The sequence below is a fragment of the Rhinopithecus roxellana genome, chromosome 1, assembly GCF_007565055.1.
Source record: "Rhinopithecus roxellana isolate Shanxi Qingling chromosome 1, ASM756505v1, whole genome shotgun sequence".
Taxonomy (NCBI): Eukaryota; Metazoa; Chordata; class Mammalia; order Primates; family Cercopithecidae; genus Rhinopithecus; species Rhinopithecus roxellana.
In genome coordinates, this window is record NC_044549.1 from 198753182 (window position 1) to 198776342 (window position 23161).

Genomic DNA, 23161 nt, shown 5'->3' on the forward strand with positions numbered 1-23161 from the left:
GCGCCTCGTTTTGGAGGAGAATCCTATTTGTAGGCTACCCAAGCCCTGGATCCTCTGCTACCTGACTTGGGCCAGAGGTCTATTGGACTTTAAAGCGGGTGGTGGTACAGGTAGTCTTTGCAGGACGGTGAGCCTGTAGCTTACTCCACACACATCACCTGCAGTATTTCCAGACACACGACGTGCCTAAGGTCCCCAGGGTAGCTAGTAAATTGGAGGCAGATGCACCACTTTGTTGAATTGTGAGTAGAGTCGTATGTATGCTTTCCCTGAGCTGTGGATGGAATAGTATATGCCCTTCTCGAGTTGTATTATAAATGGAGTAGTGTGTGCAGTGTGGGCGTGAAGCATTCAGGTCAAACGTTGGGCTGGAAAATGAATGAAAAATGAATGGCGCTGGACTCCTTTTCCAAATCCTCCCAGCCGCAGGTGTGCCACCTGCCTGTCTTCAGAGGCCCTGTGGGTTCTCCTTCCACCCTGCAGGCCATACACCAAGTCTAGGCCACGGGGAGAGATTGTCGATGGTTCAGGAGTTCTTAGCTAGCAGACCTGAGTTCTGCCAAAATGACTCCCTGGGACTATTTGTGTTCATGGATAGCCAGAAGCTGGGCCAGAGTAACCCAGAGCAACCTGGGAGGTTTGGGACAGGAACCAAAGCACCTGCGACAGCATCAGTTTACAGTCCAGTCCCAACTTCTGCTTAATTCTTGGGGGGGCTGAGCCTGTCCAGGCTGCCCCAATCCTTCTTGTGGACAGGGGTGGGAAATCATCTCCTAGGAGCGTCACACCTTCCTTCTCCGTGTCCTTAATCATGAGAATAGAGGTAGCTCTGCCCTCTGGGAGCCCACAGTCCATCAAGGGAGGCAGAACTTGGAACATGACCCTGCTCACACCCCCACCTCTGTGAGGGCCTGTAGTGTCAGCTAAAGGGGACCTGAGATTTAATCTTCTAGTCCACTTCTGTCCTTGTGCAGACAGATGGGAAAACTGAGAACTAGAGGGAAAGGAGAGGATGAGAAACGAAGGGAGGCTCTCGGTTCTCCCCCACTGAATCGAGGACAAATTCATCAAGAGAAAGAAATCTTGACAAAAGTCTAAACACTCTTTAAAAATATTTATGCTGACCAGGAGGGTAAAGCAGATTTGTCTTTTCTTCTAATTCTAAGCAGGTATATACATATCCCAGCATCTTTTCCTAGCATCCATAACACCATTGTTTCCCACATAGAGTAACACCCACAACACTACTAGAATGGCAGTGTATTGAATGCAAAATATCAGAAATATTGCTTGACAAGTTAAGCCTAAGGAGCAAGTTATTTCATTACTATTGCATCTCTCCAAAGTTTGCTTAGCTGTCTTTCTTGGGATAGTTGACACCAGCTTTCTAAAAATGGAATGAGGGTCACTAATTCCCAAATATGAAGTGTTAGCGATGGTTCCAGAAAGTAGCAGCAACAAGAAAGAAGAAAAACAGGGAGGCACTTCAGCATCCTTTGCATGACAACCCAACTATATAATTGAAGTAAAGATGTCCTGACATACTGTCCTGGTCCTCCAAGTGGAGTGTGAACAAAGCATTGCCAAGGATGGACATGTTTTGTCTTTACAAACATGGCTGAATGGAAGGAGTAAATTTTAAAAGGTTATTTCTGAACTGGAAAGCAGTGTAGGTGACTATAATCTAGTGCTAGAGAAAAATGCCAGATTGAAAGGTAAATTTTCAGCTGGGTCCAGTAGCTTATGCCTGTAATCCCAGCACTTTGGGAGGCCAAGGTGGGTGGATAACTTGAGGTCAGGAGTTGGAGACCAGCCTGGCCAATGTGGTGAAACCGCATCTCTACTAAAAATACAAAAATTAGCTGGGTGTCGTGGCGGGCTCCTGTAGTCCCAGCTACTCAGGAGACTGAGACAGGAGAATTGCTTGAATCTGGGAGGCGGAGGTTGCAGAAAGCTGAGATTGCACTATTCCACTCCAGCCTGGGCGACAGAGTAAGACTCTCTCTCAAAAAAAAAAAAAAAAAAAAAAAAAAAAAAAAGAAGGTAAGATGGTGAGTCTTAAAACAGACTGTTCCATCTAATTTTGACCTCTTCTGAAACCCTGCAAAGGCTATAAAACAGGGATTAAAAAATATTACATAAGCCCACAAAGGTGAGAAGAACAGAGAGAAGACAACAGCAAAATCACCCTGGAAGCTAGACAGCAGTTGGACTAGTGGTAGCTGCCTTAGAAGCCTGGAGATGGCAGAACCCTAAGCCAGTAGTGGGGAAACTGAGAAATAACACGATTAATGCAGAAATCCTCAAAAAAGATCCTCAGGAAATGGCAGCACAAGGTATTCTGGAACTGGAGGGTGAAAGGAGTTAAAACAAGAAAGGCTGGGAGAAAGCTGTTTGAGAAGTACTGTAGTTAGATCCCGGAACCCATCCACCATTACCCCTGTCTGGGCAACAGTCCCTCATGCATCCAGCTTCCAGTGTTGTTCTTGAGAAATCCAAAACCATTCCCATTTTTGTTATTTTCTGTGAGACCCTTTTCTTGCCTATAAAGCTGTAGAATCTTCTTTTTGGTCATTGGTTGCTGAAATTTCACCATAATGTGCCTTGATATGAGTCTGTCTATATTATCCATCTTTAGATCTTGACAAGTTAGAGGGTTGGTAAGTTTAACAACTTTAGTGTTGTCTTTTGGAGAGATTAAAACCTAGGGATGTGGGCTGAGGGATGCCAGGCATAGCTGAAGGTATAGGAAACATTGTAAAAGTAGGTAAATAAAGGGAAGATACGCATTCTAAATGCTGAGATCCCCAGCTGTCTGGCCCCACCTGCCTCCGAGGATGAGACAAAAGGGCTTTGTTATCCATATTGGGGATGGAAAAAGTCTTCTTCTGGGGAGTCTGACCAGCACAGGAGGAAAGACCCAAACATACGGACATTTGACCCTCATAAACAGGCCAACCAGCTTCCTACCATGAAGCTTTCAATTGATTAAGCCCCACCAACTTAGCTTTTTAATATCTCATTTTAATTTTAATTTCTATTTATTTATTTTTTTGAGATGGAGTCTCGCTCTGTCGCCCAGACTGAAGTGCAATGGCGTGGTCTCGGCTCACTGCAAGCTCCGCCTCCTGGGTTCAAGTGATTCTCCTGCCTCAGCCTCCCAAGTAGCTGGGACTACGGGTACACACCACCATGCCTGGCTAAGTTTTGTATTTTTAGTACAGACGGGGTTTTACCATATTGGCCAGGCTGTTCTTGAACTCCTGATCTCATGTGATCCACCCATCTCAGCTTCCCATAGTGCTGGGATTACAGGCGTGAGCCACTGCGCCTGGCCAATATCTCACTTTTAAACATGAGCAATCAGGATTTCAGGATGTCTGAGGAGAGCTTCTAACATAATAGAGTCAAAGCCAACCAAGTAACCAAACTGAAAAAAAAAAAAGAAAAAGAAAGAAGCAACCTGAAAGAGACTATACAAAGAGAAGAAAATAAAAGGAAGCAAAACAAAACAATTACTAACTCTTAGAGTGATGTAGGCAACTATAATTTGGTGCCAGACAACATTCTCTTTATGAAGTAGGAACAGCATGTTATAAAAAACAAAACAAGGCCAGGTGTGGTGGCTCATGCCTGTATTCCCAGCACTTTGGGAGGCCGAGGTGAGCGGATCATCTGAGGTTGGAAGTTCGAGACCAGCCTGACCAACATGGAGAAACCCTGTCTCTACTAAAAACACAAAGAATTAGCTGGCGTGGTGGCACATGCCTGTAATCCCAGTTACTTGGGAGGCTGAGGCAGGAGAATCTCTAGAACCCAGGAGGTGGAGGTTGTGATGAGCCAGGATCGCTCCATTGCACTCCAGCCTGGGCAACAAGAGCGAAACTCTGTCTCAAAAACAAAACAAAACAAAACAAAACAAACAAACAAAAACCAATTCAGGGAACCACAAAAGAATTCTTGGAAATGAAAAAAGTGATTGTAGATAAAAATAATAATAATAAATAAATAGAAGAGTTAGAAGTGTTCCCAGAAGTAAAGCAAAAAGACAAAAGAGATAAAAAGTAGAGGGAAAAGTAAAGAAAATTTGAGGTCCAGTTCAGAAGATCCAATATCTGAAAAATATGTTTCCTAGAAAGAGAGAGCAGATGAAACAGAGGAGGCGACATCATCAATAATGTAATTCAAGAAATTCTCCAGGCCTGAATGACATGAGTTTCCAGATTAAAAGACTCATGGAGTGTCCTGCACAATGGATAATATAGGCAGACTCACGTCAAGGCACATCATGGTGAAATATCAGAAACCAATAACAAAAAGAAGATTCTAGTCTGGGCGTGGTGGCTCACGCCTGGGTAATCCCAACTACTCATGAGGCTGAGACACGAGAATCACTTGAACTCGGGGGGCGGAGGTTGCACTGAGCCAAGATTGCACCACTGTACTCCAGCCTGGGTGATGGAGTGAGACTCTGTCTCAAAAAACAACAAAAAAGAAGATTCTGTAGCTTCCAGAGGCAAGAAAAGGTTCTCACAGAAAAGAATAAAAATCAAAGTGGTTTTGGATTTCTCGAGAACAGCATTGGAATCTGGAAAACAATGAAACAATACCTTCAAAATTCTGAAGAAAGATAACTTCCAAATCTATACCCAGCCAAACTATCAATTAAACAATACAGTAGAAAAAGGACACTTTTAAACGTTCAAGATCTTAAAAAACCTCCAAACCTCCTACATACTGGAATATACTGGAAGATGTGTTCCATTAAAACAAAAAATGCCTGCAACACAGGGAGGAGTGGATACAGGTTTTTTGGGGGTAAACATAATCACCTTAAGAAAAATAATACAAAATTGCAAATAGAAAATCAAGTGTGGGGCCAGGCATGGTGGCTCACACCTGTATTCCCAGCACTTTGGGAGGCCGGGATGGGTAGATCACTTGAGGTCAGGAGTTCAAGACAAGCCCAGCCAACATGGCAAAACCCTGTCTCTACTAAAACTACAAAAATTAGCCAGGCATGGTGGCGCATCCCTGTAATCCTAGCTACTTGGGAGGCTGAGGCAGGAAAATGGTTTGAACCTGGGAGGCAGAGGTTGCAGTGAGCTGATATGGCACCACTGCACTCCAGCCTGGGTGACAGGGCAAGACCTGTCTAAAAAAAAAAAAAAAAAAAAAAAAAAAAAAAAAAAAAAAAGAGCGAGAGAGAGAAAGAAAAGAAAAGAAAATCAGGTGTGAAAAATGATTACTGTGTTTAGACTGAGGAAAGAAATCTCAATGAATTACAAATGGAAAAATATCACAAATGTTCCAAAATCCAGAAAAATTAACACAGTATTTTTACGGTTAATTGCCTGGATTTTTACTGTTAATTGCCTGGTAAAACTCTAAGTCATTCTCCAGGTCATTTTGCCAGATGCATCAGATAAGATGCAACTGATATGTTGAGATGCATAAGACATGTGAATTCACACGCAGAAATACTCACTGTCCACAGAACCATTATAGTTTTGTGCCCAATAAATACAGAAATTCGTATAAATTCCATTTGTGTGATTCCTATTAACTATAAAGATCAAAATAGTATAGTGCATTCAAAATAATACTGCTGATTACCAATTTGTTTCTTACAGAAAAATAGTCCATCATTTTTGATAAGCCATGATGAGTTGCATGTTCTGCTTAAAATTTTAGCTTTGATAATTGGAAAAGTTTTCCACAGACTAGCTTCTTCTGGATCTATACATTTCACTTTATTCCTCCTCCTCCACTATGCACATACTCTGGGTGTTGGACACTGTAGCACAGGTTCATAATGTAATACCACCTCTGGCCTTGCTCCTTCTGGTCACCTCACCTTGTGAGTCAGCCCAGTGGTTGGGAGGAGTATTCCTAGAAGCCATTACTACAATGTGAGAACAAGCAATGGCTTAACTACACATAAGTGTGACCGTCAATCAAGTAAATATATCCCACTAAACCCTAATTATAATAAATGTATGTCTGAGTTAACATCCCTTTAGCCAGATCCCAAAATGCCTACAGCCACTCAATGCTACATTGTATAAGGGGGAGTTTGATGGAGAGAAAGTGGAGGGAGGGCTTTTTTTGCAGTCAAAATACATGCCTTTGCAAATTTGACAAAGACCTATGACCAGGGAAGCACATTGGAGATTTAACTTCTTGGTGTATTTGCCTCTAGATATATGAAGTACAGATACAGCCCAAGGGAGAGTCAAAGAACTCCCAGGGTGATATGCTGCAGACTTAGAGATCCCAGCATCCAGACTGAGGCAAGCCATAAACATATGACCAACTATGCAGGGCCCGGAATTCCATAGCCACCCTTCTGTCCCAGGTGAATAGATGGGCGGAGTTAAATCAAATGGAGCCATTGCTTTTAGTAATGAGATTCTTAAATAATAATCGTGCTTGGTCAAGACCACCCCCCGGCCCCCTACACAAACCTGTGCTCTGCAAATACCCTTGAGCCACATACACCTGAACAAGCACAGAGAAGGAGCCTGCACCAGCCCTGGATACCTACCTGGCTTTTTACATAAGAGAAGAATAAACGTCTCTTTTTTCAGTTTCCAGTCACTTGTACCTGAACCTCATCCTAAGGCAGGCATAGGATATTTTTCTGGTGCTGTGGAAAATGTAAGGGAGAGCAAACCCATGTGATTCACTGCAGATACAGGACCTGACCTAAATGGGTGAGATGGAATGGCTCCGCGACTGTCAGTACGCATTCTGCAGTCAGATGTCCTGGATTCAAACACTGTCTCTTGCCAGGTGCGGTGGCTCACGCCTGTAATCCCAGCGATTTGGGAGACTGAGGGAAGCCTGGCCAACATGGTGAAACTCCCTCTCTACTAAAAATACAAAAATTAGCCAGGCATGATGGTACGGTCCTGTAGTCCCAGCTACTCGGGAGGATGAGGCCGGAGAATCACTTGAACCCAGGAGGTGGAGGTTGCGGTGAGCTGAGATTGCACCACTGCACTCCAGCCTGGGTGACAGAGCAAGACTCCATCTCAAACAAAAACAAATACAAATACTGCCTCTGCAACTTTACCGGCTTATGCCAACTCCTTTCACCTATATGTGCCTCAGTTTCCTCATCCATGAACTGGGTCCATGAATAGGGTGTTGTAAAGATTAATGAGGTGTTATATATATGTAACACATTTAGCACAGTGCTTGGCACATAGTAAATGCACAGTAAAGTTAGCTGAGATTGCCTGTGTCATGAGCAAAAGGATGAAAGGAGTGGGTATCAGCTTAGTGGGGAGGGAAGCTATGGAAGTGGAGTGCAGAGTTCTGGAAAGAGAAGGCTACAGACAAATTTCTTCACAGTCTCATTCAAATCTGAAAGTGTCAGCTCCTCAAGGCAGGAAACTGTCTGTTTTACTCATCTTTATATTTCTGGAGCTGAAGATAGGGATTGAGTAAATGCTTAACAAATAGTTGGGGAATGAATGAACTCATTAGCCAAGGATGTGTGGATTACCCCACCAATCGGGCCACTGAGCCCAGGGAGCTCCTTGAAACTTGTGACCCTGGAAAGATGAATGCACAGTTCATTTTAAAAAGGGGGTAGGGGCCCTGGTCGAATGAGGTCACTGTGGCCATGTTGGGTATCTAGCAGCCTCCCTGGCCTTGTAGGATGGGCCAGAGTCTGGTGGGCCAGGATTTTATCCAGTTTGAACAGAGAGTGGAAGGAACATCTGTACGAATCAGGTAACTTCTTGGAAACTTTGCTTTCCGGTGATTAAGAAAGTTAATAAAGTTGAGGTTCTTTCAGTGCACAAATAGCTCTTAGTGTCACTGTCAATGTCAACTACTGTTTGACGGAGAAAACTTCCCATTCACAGTTTGAGCAGAGCTTCTTTGTGAGCCTCAAAACAGAAGAGTTTGCCATTGTCTCAGAATGAGATAGAAGTTCCTTGGGAATGACTGACTTTGCCAAGTAATTTGCCCAACGGTAACCACAAGGTATAATTTCAGTCTTAGGATGAGTAAGACAAATAAGAACAATCCTTGCAGAGCAGCTAGTCATGCTGCCGTGGATGGGGTCTGAATGAACTCAGTTCTTCATGACTCAGGAACTCAGCAGCAGACAGCTGAGCACCTTCTGAGGTCACTCCAAAGCAACCAGAGGCCTGGGATCCATGCACCATCACCTCCCCAAACTATACCATCTAAGAGGTCAAGCTGAAATGCCCAGGGGCAAAAAGAGAGGAAGAGTATAGCTGTGTACTCCTTTCTTAAGCTTGTGCAATCAGCTCTCAGTAAGTCACTTGCCCACGGGGTAGAGAGAGCCATACCCTGCCCATTCCTGTAGTCTGCACCACCCTCGGATATGATCCATCCCCATGTCAGGCCTCTGCTTGCCAGCCTTGCTTGTTTCTTTTCTGTGTGTTTCCTTGAAATTTGGGAGGAACACAGCTTTAGTAGTGATCTCAGGGATTTTCCTCCCCCTGGAGAGAGAATTGAGTCATATCATTGTTGAGCAGGAGGACTTGGAGCTCATCTGGTTGACCCCTCCCTGATCGATGCAGGCCTGGGAAGGGTGACACAGTTGAGTCAAATAGAAGGTGACCTTCAGAGCAGAAGCCAGGTGTCCATCCAATAGTTCATGAGCTTTCCTTTCTGAAAAATCTTGGTTCCTGGCTGAGTGCTCTGGCTCATGCCTATAATCCTAGCACTTTGGGAGGCTGAGGCAGGAGGAGAGCTTAATGTTAGGAATTTGAGACCAGCCTGGGCAACATAGTGAGATCATGTCTTTACAAATAAATTTTAAAAATTCACCAGGTGTGTGCCTGGTCCCCTTTTAAAAACTTGTGGTAGAATACATATATAACATAACATTTGGCATTTTAACCATTTTTAAGTGTGCAGTTTAGTAGCATTAGTACATTCACATTGTCTTGCAGCTGTCACCACCCTCCATCTCCAGAGCTTTTCCTTCTTCCTGAATGGAAACTCTGTACCCATTAAACTATAACTCCCCTTCCCTGCTTCCCTCCAGCCCCTGTCATCTACCACTCTACTTTCTGTCTCTGTGAATTTGCCTATTCTAGGTACCTCATGTAAATGGAATTGTATATTATTTGTCCATTTGAGACTGGCCTACTTCACTTAGCATAAGGTCCTTCAGATTCTTCCATGTTGTCGCATGTCACAATTTCCTTCCTTCCTAAAGCTGAATAATATTCCATTGTATAGATACACATACACAACACAATTTGTTTATCCATTTATCTGTCAATGGACACTTGGATTGTTTCCACCCTTTGACTGTTGTGAGTAATGCTGCTCTGAACCATGGTTGTACAAATATCTCTTCAAGATGCTGTTTTCAGTTCTTTTGTGTATATACCCAGAGTAGAATTGCTGGATCATATAATAATTCCATGTTTAATGTTTTGAGGAATCCCATATATACTCTTTTTAACAAGCATAATACAATGCCATTGTCACTCCTACAAATAAATGAATCATGACTCCTTAATCGCATTTAATATCCAGTCACTGTCAGGTTTCTGATTGTCTTATCAATGTTATTTTAAAAATAGTTTAGGCCAGGCATGGTGGCTTATGCCTGTAATGCCAGCACTTTGGGAGGCTGGGGCGGGAGGATCGCTTGAACTCAGGAGTTCAAGACCAACCTAGGAGACATGGTAAACCCCGTCTCTACTAAAAACACAAAAAGTAGGCAGGGGTGGTAGTGTGTGCCTGTGGTCCCAGCTACTAGGGAAGCTAAGGTGGGAGGATCGCTTGGGCCTGGGAACCTGGGAGGTGGAGGCTGCAGTGAGCTGAGAATGCACCACTGCTCTCCAGCCTGGGCGATAGAGCAAGACTCTGTCTCAAAAGATAGATAGATAGATAGATAGATAGATAGATAGATAGATAGATAGATAGATAGATAGATAAAAGTTTCATTGTTTGAATCAGGATCCAAATAGAGTTCCTATATTACAATTGGTTGGTATGTCTTTCTAAAAAAATAAACTTAATTTTGGAATCATATTTACAGAAAAACTGCAAAGGTACTACAGAGAACGCTCATGCACTCGTTCTAATGTCAATATCTTGCATATTACTGTATATTTGTCAAAACTAAAAAATAATATCAGCACTTTACTGTGAGCAAACTGCAGACTTTATTCAAATTTTACTCCTTTTTCTATGAATGTCCTCTTTCTGTTTCAAGATCCCATCCAGGACCCCATACTGCATTTAGTTATTGTGTCTCAGACTCCTCCCATTGGTGACAGGTCCTCAGGTTTTGTTTTTCATGATTGTGAAAATTTTGAAGAGTAGTGGTCAGGTATTTTGCAGAATTTTCCCTCAATTTGGGTTTGTCCAATGTTTTTGTAATGATTAGCTGGGATTAAGACACTTTGGCAAGGCCGGGCATGGTGGCTCACACTTGTAATCCGAGCACTTTGGGAGGCTGAGGTGGGTGGATCGCTTGAGGTCAGGAGTTTGAGACCAGCCTGGCCAACATGGCAAAATCCCATCTCCACTAAAAATACAAAAATTAGCCAGGTGTGGTGGCGCATGCCTGTAATCCCAGCTACTCAGGAGGCTGAGGCACGATAATCACTTGAACTTGGGAGGTGAAGGTTGCAGTGAGCTGAGATTGTACCACTGCACACCAGCCTGGGCGACAGAGTGAGACTCTATCTCAAAAAAAAAAACCCAAAAAAACAAAAAGGACTATTTGGGAAGGATTTCACAGAGGTGATGTGCCCTTCTCATCAGAGTGCATCAGGGGTACATGACGTCCCCACAACATCTCTGGTGATGTTAACCTTCATCGCTTGGTTAAGGTGGTGTCTGCTAGGTTTCTCTACTGGTAAGTTACTAAATTTCCCCTTTCTGTACTCTGTTATTTGGAAATGAGGCGCTAAGTACATGATATGTCTGTAAATCTATTTTAATTTATAAAATAAAGTCTGCATAGAGGGGAACCTTCTCCTTCTATCTTTTCTTTTTTTTTTTTTTTGAAATTTATTTGTTGAGGAAATCAGGTCATTCATTCGTCTCGTACTGTGTCCTGCAGTGTGATGTTATTTTACACCTTCCCTTGCCCTCTGTATTTCCTATAACCTGGTATTTGGCGCTGGAGGCCTGATCTCCTTCCTGTCTCACTCCTTCAGCAGGACCACTTCGTGAGTAGAGTTGTGGACTTCTGTCAGGAGGCTCCTGGTATCTCTTTTTTGTGAAGTTAGCAGCTATTGATTCTCAACGTGTTGCTTTGCTTCTAATAACACCTTTACGGTCCCTCAGGACTTACCTTATCAAAGTACTTTCCTAAGTGAAGACAGCTCGTTTTCTCCCCCCATTGCACATAGTATCTTCAGCAAATTGAAGTTACTGCCATGGTAAAGAACACCGTTATTTTATATACAATTAAGAAGAAAAAAGCACTGCAAATTAATCTACAATACAATGCTTTCTTACATTGTCAGTATAATTTTGAGGCAAACTGAAGAATACCAAGGGTGCGTTACCATTTTCCTTTTAAACTAAACTCATAGTTTTATTTTTCCCTCAGTTGAATCTCATTTTCTAGAAGTCAAGCCAACATCAGTGGGAAGCCTCTGCTGATGGATGCCTGGTGTGCTGATGGCAGCCTGTGCAGCATGGGCGTGGGTCACACCAGCTTTAATGGCATGACTTCAGCCCTTCCTTCATCTACCCCATGGATTCAGCAGTTTCTCCTGTCCTTCCTTGCATTGCTTCATCTACCCCATGGATTCAGCAGTTTCTCCTGTCCTTCCTTGCATTGCTTGGTGTGTGGTCTGTTCTTCTGCCTGCTCCTCTGTGACGAGACAGCTTATTCTAATTCTGTGTCTTCGACATTCTTGCCTAAGTCCCATAAACACTTGGTTATAGCTTTGCAAGAAAATATAGAATTATAGCCATTCCTCTAGTGACAAATATTTGCTCCTCTCCTCTTAAATATCTGCCCCACTGCTGCATTTCCATGCGTCACTGCACCCACACCAACTTTTAGTTTCCTTATTGAATCGGGTTACAATCTTTTTGGTGCTATTTTATTTTAGGTTCAAGGGGTATGTGTGCAGGTTTGTTACATGGGTAAATTGCATGTTGTAGGGGTTTGATGTACAGATAATTTTGTCACCCAGGTAATCAGCATAATGCCTGATAGATAGTTTTTCAATCCTCACCCTCCTCGCATTCTTCACCCTCAAGTAGGCCCTGGTGTTGTTTGTTCCCTTCTTTGTGTCCATGTGTATTCAGTGTTTAGCTCCCACTTATAAGTGAGAACACTTGGAGAACATGGATTTGGTTTTCTGTTCCTGTGTTAATTCACTCAGGATAATGGCCTCTAGTTCCATCTGTGTTGCTGCAAAGGACAGGGTTTCATTCTTTATTGTGGCTGCATAGTATTCCGTGGTGTATATGTGCCATATTTTCTTTATTTAATTCACCATTGATGGACATCTAGGTTGATTTTATGTCTTTGCTATTGTTAAGAGTGCTGCAGTTAACATACATGTGCATGTGTCTTTATGGTAGAATGATTTACATTCCTTTGGGTATATACCCAATAGTGGGATTGCTGGGTCAAATGGTGGTTCTATTTTAAATTCTGTGAGAAAACTTCAGAAGACTTTCCACAGTGGCTGAACTAATTTACCTTCCCACCAGCAGTGTATAAGTGTTCCCTTTTCTCTGCCATCTCGCCAGCATCTGTTATTTTTTGACTTTTTAATAATAGCAATTGTTTGATGATTTTTTTTTTTCACATGGAAGTTTTTAGTTTATTAATCTTCTTGTGAAAAACCCACAACGGCCACAGATAACATCATTGCAGCACCTTTACTCCTTCGGCTTTTTGCCAGCACCAACATTGGCCTTTGCAGTCCCCCTACTTTTTTCATTCTGTTCTTGCGTTCCTTTCGTTACTTTCTTGAGGTCTTTTTCTTCTCATACGGGCCATGTCTTGCAAGTCTATGTTTGGGTTCATTTTTCTTTGTGTAATCCAGGGAATCGTAAATCATGCCAAAGCCAGTTGTCTTGCCACCACCAAAATGAGTTCTGAATCCAAATACAAAGATGACGTCCAGTGTGGTCTTGTACATTTTGGCTAGTTTTTCCCAAATTTCTGTCTTAGGCACTGTCACCTTCCCGGGGTGAATGACATCAATGACCATTTGTTTCCTCTGAAGTCGTCGGTTGGTCATGAACTTGCCAGTGCGGATAGTTACCATGTCGTTCATGATGGCGATCTATCCTCAGACAGCCAGGGAAGAAAAAAGCTGATGATACTTTAAATGGTAATGAAGCTCCATAGCTGTAGAACCAACCATGCACATACTTCAGTTGAAGGTGATGCCAATATGAATAGTTATGGCCAAAGGTCGGCACGCGCTGTCATAACAACCACGTCAGAGATGCCCGGCTGTGAAAGGCTGCCCAATTTCAGATGTGTTACAAGTTTTTAGGACGGGCACAGTGGCTCACACCTGTAATTCCAGCACTTTGGGAGGCCAAGGTGAGCGGATCACTTGAGGCCAGGAGTTCAAGACCAGCCTGGCCAACATGGTGAATCCCCGTCTCTACTAAAAATAAAAAAATTTAGCCTGGCGTAGTGGCGGTCACCTGTAATCCCAGCTACTCCGGAGGCTGAGGCAGGAGAATCGCTTGAACCTGGGAGGCGGATCTTGCAGTGAGCCAAGATCATGCTGCTGCACTCCAGCCTGGGCAACAGAGAGAGACTCCACCTCAAAAAAAGTTTTTAAAATGTGCATCTTAGAATCAATGAAATACAGGTTTCTGGTTATGTGGGTGATGAGAACCCCATTTTATTTATCTGGGTGATCTTCCCACAGCATGTAGCTCAGTGCTTACATGGGATTTCAAAAATATTTGTTTTCGGAATGAAGCCAACAGTTAATCAATATATATATTTATTGAGCATTTACCAGGAACAAGATCTACTTGAAATGCATATTTGAAAACCCAAACCAATCCCTTTTTCTTAAAATAATAATTTGATTCTCCTCATGCTTATTACATTTCTGTAGCTGTTCTTAGCCAAACTGAAATCTACTGCTATGTCAGTGGACTTTTGTTTCTTTTCTGCTTGAGTAATAAACGCACCCAACTGCCCATCTTAGATTTTGGAGAGTTGCGCTCCCTCTCCTTGAGGGTGGAGTTTGAGCTTCTCTTTGAATCAGCCTCCTGTGTTTTTCTCCATCTCTTCTTCCCTTCCTGGCTGTGCCCTCGCCTTAGTTCCCACCAAAGGTCTACCTTTTGAGGTCTTTCTTCTAATATGTGCTTAGTGTTTCTCTCTTCAGATTTAAATACTCCCAGGTTTTGGGCTCAGTCCCCTGTATGCACCCCTGTTTCTTAAATCAGTTTCTTCCCAGCTGACTCTACAGAACACGTTCTTTCTGGGATGCTCTGGTAGAAAGAGGTCTGTGGAAATGCATGCAGCAAACAGCTCATTCCTTGCCCCCTCTTCTCATCATGCATGTAAGCATATTGAACACTCTGACAAGTCCTGTGTTAAGGAGGCCTGTCAAACTCAAAGATTTCCCAAACGCATTTCACCTTGAAGTCTTTTGCCACATTGTATTGATTCAGTGACACTTTCTTCCTCTCACATTTGAACATTTCTGAAATTGGGATGCATATTATAGCTGATCAGATAAGAACACAGTGGCCTGGTGCAGTGGCTCACATCTGTAATCCCAACACTTTGGGAGGCCGAGGCGGGGGGGTGGGGGGAATCACTTGAGGTCAGGAGTTTGAGACCAGCCTGGCCAACATGGTGAAACCTCATCTCTACTAAAAATACAAAAAAATTAGCTGGGCGTGGTGGCAGGCACCTGTAGTCCCAGCTTCTCAGGAGGCTGAGGCAGGAGAATGGCATGAACCCGGGAGGTGACGGAGCTTGCAGTGAACGGAGATTGCGCCACTGCACTCCAGCCTGGGAGACAGAGTGAGACTCTGTCTCAAAAAAAAAAAAAAAAAAAAAAAAAAAAAAAAATATATATATATATATATATATATATATATATATATATATTAGCTGGGCGTGGTGGCGCACACCTGTAATCCCAGCTACTCGGGAGGCTGAGGCAGGAGAATCTCTTGAACCCAGGAGGCGGAGGCTGGAGTGAGCTGAAATCATGCCATTGCACTCCAGCCTGGGCAACAGAGCAAAAAACCCCCAAAAAACACTGTGTGTGTTTTTTTCTTCCCTAGAGGTACTTGCAACAGCAGTGTAAGAGACATCGATGGTATTTGAGATGGATAGGGTATTCATGGTTCATCTGTGGATATTCTTTTGAGCCAGTGACAAGAGTACTCTGTATTAAGAAACCCAGCTGTCAGATCCTGAAGCCCTATCTCTCTCTCCCTACTGCATGGCCTTCTTCCAAGGTATTCCTCAGCGTAGTAAGAAGCCCACATTCATAGATCTTGCTGCCTGGCCTCCTCTGCTTTAGACAATAACCTTAACACACCTTTAGTAATGGGTGAAAGTTATAGTCTGTTTATGCAAACCGGACCTGTCCATGGTCTAACAGTATTTAAGGGATAGGCGCAAGGCTTATATTCATTCTTTCCAGACCTTTCCAAATTCACTCCACTCCATTAAGAAGATGCGCTTTAATGGGCTGTTTTCAAAAATAAAGCTGACAGCTCTTTTGAGATTGAATTCACATACCATGAAGTCCACTCTTTTGAAGTGTATGACTCAGTAATTTTTAGTGTGTTCACAAGGTTGTACTTCAGTGACTACTGTCTAATTCCAGAACATTTTCATCACTTCATAGGCTACTGAGGGAAATAAACATATTTCGCCCCACAATACACTTCTTTGACATATTTTGAGATGGCTGTTCAGAGGGTCTGCAAACAGAAGTAGCTCTGCAAAGCTGTCGTTTGTGGTGGAGATTTGCATCCTTACAGAAAATTTGCATTGATGCAACCAGAGCCACCATTCTTTCTACAATCTCAAGATTGTCTATAAACTTCTGCAGCCCATGGTGGGGGTTGGGAGGGGTTTGGGTAATCACGCTGTGATTCCCGACCCCCACCATGCACCCTAATACATTTTTATGCTTTTTGTCTTGTTAATCCGCCTTCTGTGAGCTCACTTTTTAGCAAAACTTCAGAGAGCAAAGGGGATGTTTCTTCCTTGGCTCCTATATTGCTTTATTTTTTTCTTTTTTGGGCTGTCGTTTGATTTTTTTTTTTTTTTTTTTTTTTTTTTTTTGGAGACAGAGTCTCGCTCTGTCCCCCAGGCCGGAATGCAGTGGTGTGATCTCGATCTCAGCTCACTGAAACCTCTGCCTCCTGGGTTCAAGCGATTCTCTAGCCTCAGCCTCCCAAATGCTGGGATTACAGGCATGCACGACCATGCCCAGCTAATTTTTGTATTTTTAGTAGAGACAGAGTTTTGCTATGTTGGCTAGGCTTGTCTCAGACTTCTGACCTCAGGTGATCTGCCCACCTTGGCCTTCCAAAGTTCTGGAATTACAGGCGTAAGCTACCGCTCCTGACCTGAATTTTTCAAGTAATAAAATATACTTGAAGGGTCCAAGGCTAGTCCCAAGAAAAGTGCCAAGAAAGAAAATAGCATAAACAAGAAAGTGTTTGGGAGGAAAACTCATACCACCTCCAAGGAGAGTGAGGGAGATGGGGTGAACTTCATCAGTGTCAGGGGTAATTTTTTTCTGGGAGCATTTGTCTGATTGGGCCCCCTGGGATTGGATGGGGTAGGCCAAACCAATCTCATGTTTGCTTAGAAGTCAAGAAGGGTCTCCAGGCCAGGGGAGGCTCCACTGCTCCTGTGATGCTCAGTGCACTTGCTGCAGTGTGCTGTTCCCCAGGAGGGACTGACAGGGGAGGTTTACTGAGATGGGCATGAGTCTTGGCATCAGGCAGGCCTGGGTCTGAATCTGCCAACGACCTGCTTTGTGACTTTGCACAAGTTACTTTGTAGCTCTGAGTTTCAGTTCCCTTATCTATAAAGTGTTCCTCAGAGTGTCTGTTTTGCAGTATTGTACTGAAGAATCAAGAAAATACTTGCAGGGTACAGACAGAACCCTACAGTCGGGGCTGGAGGACACACCTATACATGGCGGCATCATGGCCATTCACAGAGCAAGCCATAAAGGTTCCTTCCAAAGCCTGGAACAGGCGATTTGGGCAGCACGAAGGCCAATTAGGAAAGAGTGGGCTCTGAGAGAGGTGGGGATAGGTTCCAGTGTCTGAAGGGCCATTCTCTGGAGGCAGGACTGGAATTCTTGTTTGTATTTCTACAGAGCGGAGCTCTGGGCATGGTTTGGACGTCACAGGAAGAGGACTTTTAGCTTAGTTCAAGGAAGAGCTGTTTGTCCAAAGAGGTACTTGGGGTGGAGAGAACCATCTCTTGCACTGGGAAAAGTCTGCAACAGATTCTGGGTGACTGTCACCCGAGACCACGCTGGCCTATTCTAAGACACTGACTCTGAGCTGCAGAAACTCACAGCCAGTTGGGGCCAACTCTGGAGCAAGCCAGGAAACACATGATGTTTGTCCATCTTCGAGTTCTCTCTCTAAGGCCCCTGTTCCCTGGCCCACTGTGTCTCCTACCAGAGCTGGTCCTCTCTGGGGCTGGCCCTTGTGGGCCATACACACCCTTCCTTTCTCTGCTATACACACTCACATTGCTTTGGTGCCTGGATCTCACCCATCATGAGGGGAATCAACACCAAAATTAATCCACACCGAAGTGTGAGAGACTGACAGGGTCTTACGGCTGTTCCTCATCCCACTTCCACATGCCAATATTAATGTAAAAGAGAAATAACCATTCCCTTGGACCTACTGTCCCATAAGGACATTCCTGCCCAGAAGTAGTTCTCAACCTTAGCCACCCATTGGAATTACCTGGAGTTTCAAAAATATGGATGCCTGGGTCCCTTTGGGATCCAGGGATGGGATTTCACTGGGGGAGGGGAGGACAGCAGGGAGACTGGGCATTGGAAGTAACTGAAAACTTCTCAGGTTGCTGACATGCAGGCAAGGGTTAGGGCCCACAGTGCTGGAGCATCACCCTTGCCCCCAGACACTTTGGGTGCTGCAGCATGCTCTGCTCAGAGGTTGGTGGCTTTTCTGTCTTTGGGGTGCAAGTGTCCTCTGCTCCTCTGTGAAATGCGCTTCAGGGCTCCACTCCCCACAGCTTCTGGTGCTGCCAAGTGTGAGTGGCTAAGATAGTCTCATTCAAGAGTGATGTATTAACAAGCTCCACTGGTGACAGATCTAAGCCAGGTCCTCCAATCAGCTGTGTTAGTAATGAGATGAGTTACTGTTCTAAGGGTCACACTCAAAGGCCGCCTGCCTTCAAATCTAGCCTACTGTTTGATCTTTACCTTCTATGAGCTTCAGTTTCCTTACATATAAACTGGAGATAAATAACTGCATCTACCTGATAGGGTCATTGTAAGGACCAAATGGGACCAAATCATGGAGCATTGTGCCTGGCACTCAATGAGTACTTGGAAATATTCGCTATTATTATGAACACAATTTTTTTTTAAATTTATTATCTTTGAGATGGAGTCTCACTCTGTCACCCAGGCTGGAGTGCAGTGGTGCAATCTCTGCTCACTGCAAGCTCTGCCTCCTGGGTTCACACCATTCTCCTGCCTCAGCCTCCCCAGTAGCTGGGACTACAGATGCCAGCCACCACGCCCAGCTAATTTTTTGTATTTTTAGTGGAGATGGGGTTTCACTGTGTTACCCAGGATGGTCCCGGTCTCCTGACCTCGTGATTCACCTGCCTCAGCCTCCCAAAGTGCTGGGATTACAGGTGTGAGCCCCAGCACCTGACCACAATATATTTTTTTGAGACAGAGTCTTGCTCTGTCACCCAGCTGGAGTGCAGTGGTATGATCTTGGTTCGCTGCAACCTCCACCTCCCAGGTTCAAACAATTCTCCTGCCTCAGCCTCCTGAGTTGCTGGAACTACAGGCACCCACCACCATGCCTGGCTAATGTTTGTATGTTTAGTGGAGAGGGGGTTTCACCAGGTTGGCCAGGCTGGTCTTGAACTCCTGATCTCAGGTGATTCACCACCTCAGCCTCCCAAAGTGCTGGGATTACAGGCATGAGCCACGGCACCTGGCCGAACACAGTATTTTTATCTCTGTTTTCTGTGTCCTGAGTCATTTTTCAGGAACAAAAAAAAAACACTTGCAGACACAGACTAGCTCAGTCCCTAATGGTGGCAGGAAGCAGCAGGTAGGTGATCAGAAGAGAAATTTCCTATAGCAAATCAGGGCCTGTGATCAGGCCGGCCCCGGCTTACTACTCAGTTTTACTGACCCCAGCCAGAAGATGGGAAGGGGGAAGCAAGGAAGGGAGTTCCCTGGAGGCAGCCCAGCCTCTTGAGTGGAACAGTGATATGGCTTGGATTTGTGTTCCCACCCACATCTCATATCAAATTGTAATCCCCAGTGTTGGAGGAGGGGCCTAGTGGGAGGTGATTGAATCATGGGGGCAGTTTCTAATGGTTTAGCACCATCTCCCTAGTGCTGTCTTGTGCTAGAGTTCTCTGGAGATCCGGTTGTTTAAAAGTGTGTAGCACTTTCTCTTTTTCTCTCTTTCTCCTGCCAGTCACGTAAGATGTTCTTGCTTCCCCTTCACCTTCCATCATGATTGTAAGTTTCCTGAGGCCTCCCGACAAGAAGCCTGTACAGCCTGCAGAACCATGAGCTAATTAAACCTCTTTTCTTTATAAATTACCCAGTCTTAATTATGTCTTTATAGCAGTGTGAGAACAGACTAATACAGGGAGCTAGTGTCAAGATGCTGGCAGAAGATTCTGAAGTGGTAGAGTTGAGGCCTCAGGAGCCTGGCTGGCCTTTAAGGGTTCCTGCTTCCTCCTGTCATGTGTGTCATCCTTGGGCAGGGCTTTCTGTCCACTCCATGTTCTCCTCGTGGTTCTTAACTCCTCTCCTTGTTATCCAGGACATCTGCTTTATATGCATTTTCTCCATGGAGAAATGGCTCTGTAGCAAAGATTAATCCTGACATAAGTAAGAGACATCTGGAAACAATTGACCCTGCTAATTCTTCTCTTCTCTCCTAGGGCCTTAGGATTTTCAGTGGCTCTGCTCCAAGGCCTCACTGGGGAGCTGGAGAGGCCCATTTCAGTGGGTGAGCAGATGGGGGCTCCTCGGCTGAAGCCTTCCCAGAGCCTGGGTGGTGGCCAGCCATGGTCATGGGCCAAGGTCACTTGTTATTGTGCTGGAAGGACAGGGCTAGGACCGGAGGTCAGGCCAACCCAGGGTCTCAAGACCCATTCCAGGCAGGACCGGTCCCCAGCAATAGGCCGCCATGCTGCAGCAGCCCTTGATTTTCTGAGTTGCTCAGAGTAAGGACATCCTGAGAGGGAGGGTGCCTTTAGAGACTAGGACCATTAAAAGCTCATCCTAAAAGAAGCATCACCAAAACTCCTCAAGATCGTCATGATTGTTCAAAAGATGGTCAAAGTTTCTTTCTTTTTCTCACTCCATTCCCTCCCTAGCTGTGCCCCTTGTCTCCCTTCTCTCCCTCTCCTCCTTCTCTCTCCTAATTGCATTTCTCAGGGTGCCTGCATCTGACTGCCTGTCTGCCATTGGAATGGGCACAGGTGTTGGGGGAGGATGTCTCCACCACAGGTCAGCCTGTGTACCAAGGAAGTGTTTCGGGAACTGGCTTCTCTCCTTCCACCCAAGCCTATGTCACTTTTCAACCAGTGCAGTGAACAAAACCCTGAGTCACACAGGAAATACAGTAATTGTCTGAGGAACAATAAGTATCCACTCTGCAGTTGCCAGTGGTGACTACATAGCCCTTCACTGCCGTTGAGCTCTTTATTTTGGGGGGACAGGGGGTGGTATGTGCATATCTGGCTCTCTATTTTATTTTTATACAAACGATAGCATACTGTTTGTCTTGCCCTCAGGTTTGGTTTCTGTTGCTGCTGTTGCTTTCTTTTCCGACATCATAAGCCTCTTGCTTATCTTTCCATGTCTGCACACAGGAAGCAGCATCACTTGTTTTTCACGTCCTGTGCATCGAGGCACACTTTCTGCTCCTCTTTGTGCCGCCAACCGGCCCAGGCCCACAGATGGTAGGACTTGTGCCCCAGGCTGCTGCGTGAGTCAGTCAGGCAGGAAGCAAATGGCAACTTCACTGCAGTGACTGAGGAATGCTTAAGGTGCAGCCACCGTTGACAACAGTGTGGACTGGTAAAAGGAAACAGCCGGGAGCCCTGCAGCGCCGGCGCCACCACCGTTTAGTATGACTGTGCATTTGACTAAGTCACAAGAGGCCAGTCCTGTGACTTGTCTGAGGGAAAAAACTACCAGAAAACCAGGTGTCTGGGCTCCCAGTCAGGAATCTTCATTGGGTTGGCTTTGATTGTAAACAAACAAACAAAAAGCTTAGTTATTTAAATACCATTCATGAATCTAGGAAGGAGCTTAGAAATTAGCCTTTTCCACAATCAAGACCAATTAGTCAACTCTTCTATTATAAGTTTTCATCATTGTTCTGTTTACCCAACTTACAAATTGCTTTTTAAGTCATAACTTGAAGATTTATTCCTGGCAAATGTTTCTAAGAGCAAAAATTTGGAATCAGTGTAAGTGTCCCCAAATAGGATAATGGGAAAGTAAATAAGGCTACATCTACTCAATGGAAAATTATGCATTTCTTAAACTGTATGAAAAGTTTGCAATAAAGTGGAAAATACTTAGCTGTTATGTTCAAGGAAAATTATGATGTCTACTTTATTTACAGTGCCATCATAATTATGCTAATTCACATAGGCACTAAAACAAACAAACAACCCTAAAACTTACATAAAGAAAAATAGACTGGAGAGGAAGACACCACCATGTTACTTATAGTGATTATCTTTTTGTGGGTGAAATGTGGTTGATTTTTATTCACTTCTCTCAGTGTTTCCAAATTTTCTCCACTGGTCATCCAGTACTTCCAGAATAACAACAGCATTAACTACAAGATCACAGTTCAAAGAAACAAAGGTCACTGAGATAATTTGACAAGGGGTCTATATCCAGAGCCGTTAATATAATCACAACTTCTGATCCAGTCATTTCTCTTAGGAATCTGTCCTGAGTAAGTAATTCTGCTTTCAGAAAAAGCCCTAGGCAGGGAGATGTTTATTGCAGGGGAAAACTAGAAACCACCTAGATGCCAAACACTGTAAAAATAGTTAAATTAAACGAAGTTCAGCCGCTTGACACCACTATGTATTCATTAGGAAAGAAAACGATGACAAAGAGCATGCACTGCAACACTAAATACAAAACTCAGCATTCACAATTAGACATGCAGTATGATAACAGGGTTTGTTTATTTTTTATTTCTTTGAGACAGAGCCTTGCTCTGTCACCCAAGCTGGAGTGCAGTGGCGCCATGTAGGCTCACTGCAACCTCTGACTCCTGGGTTCAAGCAGTTCTCCTGTCTCAGCCTCCTGAGTCGCTGGGACTACAGGCGCACGCCACCACACCTGGCTAACTTTTGTATTTTCAGTAGAGATGGGGTTTTGCCATGTTGGCCAGGCTGGTCTCGAACTCCTGACCTCAGGTGATCCGCCTCCCTAGGCCTCTCAAAGTGCTGGGATTACAGGTGTGAGCCACTGCGCCTGGCTATAACAGGGTTTTAAAAATGCTATAGGTGTTGAAAAAGGTACTCAGAGAAGACAAGATGAATGGTTCTTGATGGTGGGGCAGGGTGATGAGATTGTAGTTTCTCTTCTTGATTCAGCATTTTCTGTAATGTACTTACCTTGCATTTATAACTTTAAAACATAATGGGTAATTGAACAATTACTCGGTTCCAAACCACAGAGTCCAACAGGGAAGGTTGGTGGAGAGCAAGCCCCTTTGTCGGCAGTAGAACAAGAGGGAAGGATCCATCGAGGAGGGACTGATGAGATCTGACTAAGTCCAGCACTAAGCAGTGAGCGGGTGAAAAGAAATTGCTGGGCCTTGCAGGGGTCGAGGTGGGGAATGGAAAGATAGGGAATGCAAAATATACAGTTCTGTGGAAATCACTCGACAGTCAACAGACCACTTCTGATGGACAAACATCAAATTCTGTCAA

The 23161-nt window shown here is 44.3% G+C and overlaps 1 pseudogene; it reads right to left on the reverse strand.

The window, feature by feature from the left end:
- Positions 1-12834: 12834 nt before the first annotated feature.
- LOC104670991 lies at positions 12835-13262 on the reverse strand (annotated as a pseudogene).
- Positions 13263-23161: the final 9899 nt, after the last annotated feature.